General features: G+C 36.8%; 1 protein-coding gene across 2 annotated transcripts in view; it reads right to left on the bottom strand.

Annotated features, from left to right (window-relative positions):
- Positions 1–3,308, bottom strand: part of il21r.1 (interleukin 21 receptor, tandem duplicate 1) — a 19,454-nt gene extending 16,146 nt beyond the window's left edge. Inside the window, exon 1 of one of the 2 annotated variants that reach the window (XM_008324056.3) lies at positions 3,231–3,308. The gene's annotated coding sequence lies outside the window, so the exon portion shown is untranslated. Of the gene's footprint in view, positions 1–2,068; positions 2,928–3,230 lie in introns of those variants that run through there. The other variant, XM_025061776.1, reaches the window with a different exon arrangement.
- Positions 3,309–7,524: the final 4,216 nt, after the last annotated feature.

Here is a 7,524-nt window from a genome sequence, read left to right as displayed (position 1 = left end):
GAACCTCTGACTTAGCCTGAAATAGATCCAGTAACATTGTATCTGGAAAAAAAAAAAAAGGACAAAAATTGTTGTTCTGAATAACTTTGTGGTTGATCTCCCAAAATAGGCCCAACTGTTGCTAAAATTACAAAATGGGAACTGGGATTTCTCAACTTACTGTAAAGCCCTTCCAAGGTGATGACATATTAGCTTAGTATGCACCTCCTATCCTGCTCTCTGGCACAAAATCCATTTGCCATCAGCATCTTTTCTATTTTTTTTCATCTCCAGTTTAGTTCAGCTTTATTTATATACAGAAGGAGATTCGATTTACAGTCCTGAAGACCGCACCAAAACATCAACATATCACTATATCGCTACAACATAATGCAACACAAACATAAAACGTACAACTACTAATAAATCACTCAAAAGCGCAATGTTCTTGATTGTGTGCTACATCAGTGGTCCCCAAACCACCCGGTCTGTGTCAATTGGTACCGGGTACATGAGTTGTTGTTTTCCAAACCCAATCAGGTACATGTTACAAGTCAAGATTACCTCTTATCCGTTACCTTCTTAAAAGGTGTTACACGTTACAGCTAAATCGAAATGTAGGTAAAAACCGATAAAATGATTCTTGCAGGTATTACGTAATTTTGCTAATAACCGTCAACCGATATCATCGGACATCCCTAATTGCGACCGATCGGACTGGAAGTCCAATAACCTGTGACCGTGCGAGCTCTGGACAGTTCGCCAGTTCATCACAGGGCCACATACGAAATAGAAACGAACGACCAGTGTGAACGTTTGCCAGAATAAATAGCACAATTTCCCCATTGTGCGACAAATAAAGGACTTTCTAATCTTAATTTAAAAAAAAATAGGACTGGGTTCAACTCAGACACCTTGTTTGTTTTTATGGTGACAGTAAATTGAAATTGATATTGGATGTTATTGGATGTCATGAAATAATAATAATAATAATAATAATAAAGAGAAGACATAGCATAATTAGCATAATTGGAGTAACAGATATGATTTTTTTTCAATTTTATTTTAATGTCTGTATTGTCGTTTTACAACGAAACTGAGCCTCTGCTTTTAACCCATCACCAAGGGGAGCAGTGGGCAGATTTTAAGCGCCCAGGGAGTGAGGCAAAGTCGGGATCATTTGGATATTTGCTCAGGACTTTTGCCCCCCCGGCCACAGCAAGTAGGGCTTATAGTAATGGACAAAGGGATGTATTTTGAATCTGAATTTCCGAAGCAGTGGAAGAGGAATAGAACCCTTGAAGAAGAAGTGTGTAGTGAAGCAAGATAAAGTAAAAGTGAAAGCGAGCCCACTCTCGTCAATAACGTATTGTAAAGTGACCTTCAGCCATACGTTTTCTTTCAAATCCTTTTTTTTTTTTTTTTCAAATTACAAATACAACACGCAAATGTAGCCTCATCTTTGAACTGTGTTTGTAAAAATAAATGTTTATAATAATCTGAGAATAAAGACTTTAAATTAATTTAAAACCAAGTAGCCACTCATTCCAAAAGAAAATAACATTGAAATCATGGTAAATCATGAACTGATAAACGTATATATTGCCTTATAATGACCCATTGAAATCATGGTAAATCATGAACTGACAAACTTATATATTGTCTTATAATGACCCATAATAATAATAATAATGTAGATGGGGCCCATGGTACTTAAAATCAAACTTATCTTAATTAAAAATCAATACTACACACGGATTATGTAACTGGCTCTTAATCTTGTATGTCAATAACAAACAATAGTGTAACAAATATCAATTATAATTACATATATAATAAAGAGAGCTGTTATTTTGGTAGCTCATTAAGACACTGTCTTCAAATATCACACCTAAAACACACTCTTCTCTCACACAGGACATGAAACGATCAAAAAAAAAAAAAATTCCAAATAAGGTAGTAACGTTCCAATGTATCAACCCCCCCCCCCAAAAAAAAATCGTTTCAGGAGTGTTTTCTTGACTCTCACTTCTTTATAAGCAATCGAAATTGCAAATAAATAAATAAAAAATAAAAATTTCAGTTATACCAGTCCTTGTGGGAACGACGTGTTTTAATGAGTAGCAGCAGAGATGCGCATGTACTCCGGAGTAGACGATGGCCGATTCATCGAAACAAAGTAAACAAGTGAGCCAGTGTGCCGCAGGATCTGACTACTCCGACCGGCACAGAGCACTATGAAGTAGACGTCTTCTTCATTTCCAGATCGAAAGCATAAACTACGACGCAACGTGTTGAGGATGACTATTTCAACCCGTCGGTAACAAACACTCTTTGTCCTCCAGTCCCCCGTTACCATAACATAACATTACATAATATCCCATAAATAACTATGAACAAACGCCACAGTTTTTAACTGTTTTTCTGCATTTTTTTTCTTGCCGTGTATTGTACTGATGTATTCCTAGTGTTGTTTGTCAGCGGTGTTGGGCAAGTTCCATTTTGAAATTCAATGATAAATAACTCAGTTACTTTCATGCACATTATGCTTCCTAACCGTTCGCGGCAGAAATCGAGCACAGTCACAGTCTCCAACTCTACCCGGCAGAATGTACACATTGCGCATGCGCGCTACATCAGAGGGGGAAAAAATAAATGCAAAATCTGAAAATGTATTTTAAGGACATTGCACCGACGCAGAAAATAACTCAGCACCCCCACACGTTATAGTATAAACGCACTTATTACGTATCGTACACACGTTGTTTATTAAATGTTATTGTGCCCCTAAACACCTTAAATTATCAAGTGAACAGCCACCGAAGTTTTGATAGCATTGGTAGCTTTGAACAACCCGTCGAGATGCACAGTACGGCTAAATTCCACCAACTATATGAGGCAAAAATTAACATGTATATTTTAAAATCATTTCATAATTTGGATGTATCATATGAGACAGGTGTGGGAAAAAAACACACCTCCCTGCTGATACGTGTCTTTCTGTTCTAGCGATAGGCAGAAAAAATAAGTTTTTATTTGGTCATACTCACGTACGTTATTTTGATTAAGATTATGATTAATTATTATTACTCACGTACGTTATTTTGATTAAGATTGTGATTAATTATTATTAATTACAATCACGGTTAATCATGATTAGTCGAACGCACAGGACTGAGCAAAATTAGATGAAAAAATATTAAAAGACGCCAGAAGTAATGCTTAACGATTGAAAAAAAAAAGTGTCTTACCGTTGTCACTTTGATTCAAACAACATAATAGATCGACCATAACTGAACAACAATGCCTTCCGGTGCTTCACTGGTTTCTCCCCATCTTAAATATTAGCGTCAACACAGAAGGAGACTTCTGATTGGACAGAGCTCAAAGTCACGTAATCTGGGTTCCACCTGTTTTTCTTCGTCTAACATTCGATGAAAACTGTTCTAACACCAGTTCTGTTAGATTAGAGCAGTGGTTCTCAAACGTTTTATACTCCTGAGAAAACATTGAGTTTAAATGTTTATAAAGACGTTTATGTTTAAATGTTGTATTAATTCTGCGTGGTATGTTTTAGATTTATTTAATTGAAAATGTAAATGTGAAAATATGAATTTCCCCCGCGTATCGCTAGAGAGCGCTCGCGTACCACAGTTAGAGAACCACTGGATTAGAGTATTAAAACTGCCACAAACATGAAATACTATGCCTCTGTAGTCTTTTGAAATACAAAAAAGTTTAGACATTTAAATGAAGTTAAATATCTATAAAGCTGTTGTTTTATACATATATTTGAGATATTTCATAAATTCGCAGTAAAGAAATTAAAACCACTATATGCTTTTTTTTTTGTTTATTGTTTACATTTTCTTGAAATCCTTCTTATTTGCCATGATAACACAAGTTTTTTAGTTCTCGGCTTCATAATTTCTCTGTGCATTTCGAGTCTTTTTTTATTTTTTAAAATCCGTTAGTTGTTCTTACTCTTATTTATTAATATATTATATATTCTCTGTGGACGATTATTTAACATATGTTGTCAATATTACAGTAAATATTGTAGGACCCGCATTTCTTGTCTTCTCTGATCGATTATTTATTTTTGATTTGTTTGGTCTGGTTGTCACGGTGACACGTGATGTTTGGGTCACGTGAGTGCATAATATATTTCTAGCGATAAAAAAAAAATTACATAAATTAACATGTAATTCTTTCATCTTAACCAAGAGAAGATGCTTCTAGCTTCGAGTTTACTGAAGAACGTTTCTCAGAAGCTTCTCCTTTTTCGTATTTCGGCTTTGTAAACATTTCTATAAATAGTTAGCACTTTCTTTATTGACAGGCTGTATGAACAGGATCGTTGATCACCCATTTTATGTGTACATGTCAGAATGCAATGTTTTTAGAAAACCAGCAGAGGTCCCAAAACACAAATAGTGCCAACACAGCGTTAACACAATTAGGGAAATGTGCCATACACACACACACACACAATGATGCTATTTTAAGAACATTGCACAATTTTTGTGCATCATGGTTCCATGGATTTTGATGTTTATGACGTAGTTTTTAGTTAACATTAGCTCTAACTTGATGTTTACGAATGTAGCTTTGCTTAGTTACCCACAAGACACATCCAGTTAAATGGAGTTAACTTATATAAATCAAACCTCTCATTTTTGCAGAAGAGTTCTCTGTTGATAATATTTTTTTTTTTTTTTTGGTGCCATGGCTGTTTGGTGGTGAAGGGGGAAGTTCCCATCAGGAAAAAAAATGTTGCGCCTGTGCCATCTAGTGGCATTAACTGAAAATGCAGTTTGGTGCACTACAATGCAGAAAACGTCAAATTGAATTGTCTTTTGCCACAGTTACACAGAGTGCAATACAAATGCAGAAGGCCAATTTTGAGAAGCAAGTTTCTCTTAGCTTTGTAATAATTATATAATTTATTTATATTATCATTATACCTTTTCTGCCTTTTCCCTGCAATACCCACGTTTCCCCAATAGATGGCGTAGAAAATTATAAAAGCATTTTAGCCTTTATACATGACTTTTATATGTCATTTATCTTAGCTCACACCAACCCTCCACCCTCCAAAAGAATCAGATTTAGTATATACTGTAGTATAAAATGTGCACATGAAATTTTGAAGTGAAATGCATAGAGCCTGAAAATGCAATATATATATATGTATATATATATATATATGTATATATATATGTATATATATATGTATATATATGTATATATATATGTATATATATGTATATATATATGTATATATATGTATATATATATGTATATATATATATGTATATATGACCATTATATACATATATATATATATATGTATATATATGTATAACAACTCTAAATCTCAAAAAGAGGTGACCATTCGCTCGGCCGTGGCTATAAAATGGTGAATCAGAATTGCTTCGATCAACAATCCTCAGTAACCACTGAGTAATTCCAACTAGACCCGAGCCATCGTTCAATCCCTTTGTTTGTTTTTGTTGGAATATGAATGACTGGGCTGTAATGATAATGGATAGTGATGCATTACCCAGCGGACCATTGACAACGAGGCAATCAAAAGCAGGTGAGGCAGAGGGAGGAAGCACAGATGGAGAACTAAAATGGTCTCGCGGGCAGATGTTTATGGGCCATTATTTACAACAATTTAATCAGGACAGTTTCCTCGCCCTTGGCAATAGATCAGTCTGTAGTTCATGCCGCCTGCACCTCTCTTGCCGGTGGTCATCAATTTCCCTCTGCGAAAGACAGCGAGTGGGAGTAGACACAGGATGAGAAAGGTCAGAAAGAATTAAAAGGTTGCAATGCGGTGTTTTTGTTTTGTTTTTTTCCTAACTAACTCTAATTACACCCGTAGTTAATCATTGTTATTTAAAATACAAAGTTCTTGTAACAGAAACCCGTATTGAACCGACTTTTGCGACCTATACTTTGCTGCGACTTACATATTTAAAATATATCATTTCACGTTTCTTATTTTCACACCGACAGCCGCTAGAGGGCACTCTATGCTTGGGTACCAGTATCTGCTACTCCTGAAAGTACCACTGAAAATGTACATGTTCGTTATTTTTCACACTGACAGCCACTAGAGGGCACTGCGACTTATATATTTAAAATATATAGTTTCACGTTTGTTATTTTCACGCTGCCTGCCGCTAGAGGGCACTCTATGCTTGTGTACCAGTATCTGCTACTCCTGAAAGTACCACTGAAAATGTACATGTTCGTTATTTTTCACACCGACAGCCACTAGAGGGCACTGGTGCAACTTATACTCCGGGGAAATATGGTAGTTCTGTTTTTTTGTTTGTTTTTTGTTTGTTTTTGTTTTTAATATGGACTGACTGTTCTTTGACTGCTGTGAACCTGCCTTTTATCACATAATTTGAGTTAACCCGAATTGACGGCCATACATCAACAACTCCTGTGTGCTGTATCTCTAACTCTCTCTGGTGTTGCAAATTAATTCATGGCAGTCGGAAAAGGTCGTTTGAAGGTGAGATTAGCAGTATTCATAACCTGAAGAAAACAAAGAGTTCGAAGCCAAAGTAAACTGTATTAGAGGAATAGTAACGCATTCAGGGGCTAAAATGTAATTCGGTTTTCAATAAAATTTTCAGTTTTTTTTGACATGAGGATTGAGATGCACTTATCGGCAGGATGATTTTTCCTTTCCCTCCTTTAGTAGTGCTATGCTTTTGTCCCTCTAAAGCAAAATGGTTTCTAATTTCCCCCATCTGCTCAATTGATGTTTGTGCTAAGGTTAACAGCTTGTAAGACCTTGGTTTAAAAATATGTTTCCGGGCAACTGCTTGATTGACCACACTAAATCCTTCCCTTCGGTCTGCGTCGTCGTCAGCCTCACGGCTCGGCGGGGAATGGCTTAAGAAGATTGGGGTGGGTGGTATATGACCTAATCTGATAGCAAAACTCCAGGCCTTGATTTCCAGACCCCTATGTGATTAAAAGGCTCCCCCCCTTCTGCCTGACATTGTGACCTTAACCCACAGACCTCAGTGCTCAGGGGTCACTTAACCTTGAACCCAATTACAAGATAAGGTTACTTAAGTGTGACCCTCACTGTGCTCCTCACTCAGTTAATAGAACAGGGCTCGGGAAGAAAAGGACCAGCGCAGCTGATATGTCTCTCGGTTAATTCACCGGGTTGACAAAGGTCATGGGCAGCGGCCGTAAAAACACCACAGCACTTCAATTTCACACGCAAAATAAGAGTCAGCGAAACAATGTTCAAGCAGTAGCAAAATAGCAGCAGAGACAGCGTTGGGCCTCGCGTCTTGTCGGACGAGTTAATTTCATCTACTTTGCCCCTGTGCCCCTAATTATAAGAATTATAAACCTCTGAATAATAATAATAATAATAATAATAATTTAAAGTCAACTCGCTATCAACGTGGTTTAAAGGGAGGAACATTAAATACAGGAAATTGTGTTGGCCTGGCTGACTGGGGGGGGGGGGGGGGGGGGGGGGGGGGGAGGCGGGGGGGG

This window comes from Cynoglossus semilaevis, chromosome 13 (genome assembly GCF_000523025.1).
Source record: "Cynoglossus semilaevis isolate Cse_v1.0 chromosome 13, Cse_v1.0, whole genome shotgun sequence".
NCBI classification, from domain to species: domain Eukaryota; kingdom Metazoa; phylum Chordata; class Actinopteri; order Pleuronectiformes; family Cynoglossidae; genus Cynoglossus; species Cynoglossus semilaevis.
The sequence above is the reverse complement of the archived record's forward strand: the minus strand, read 5'-3'. Positions and strand labels throughout refer to the sequence as shown.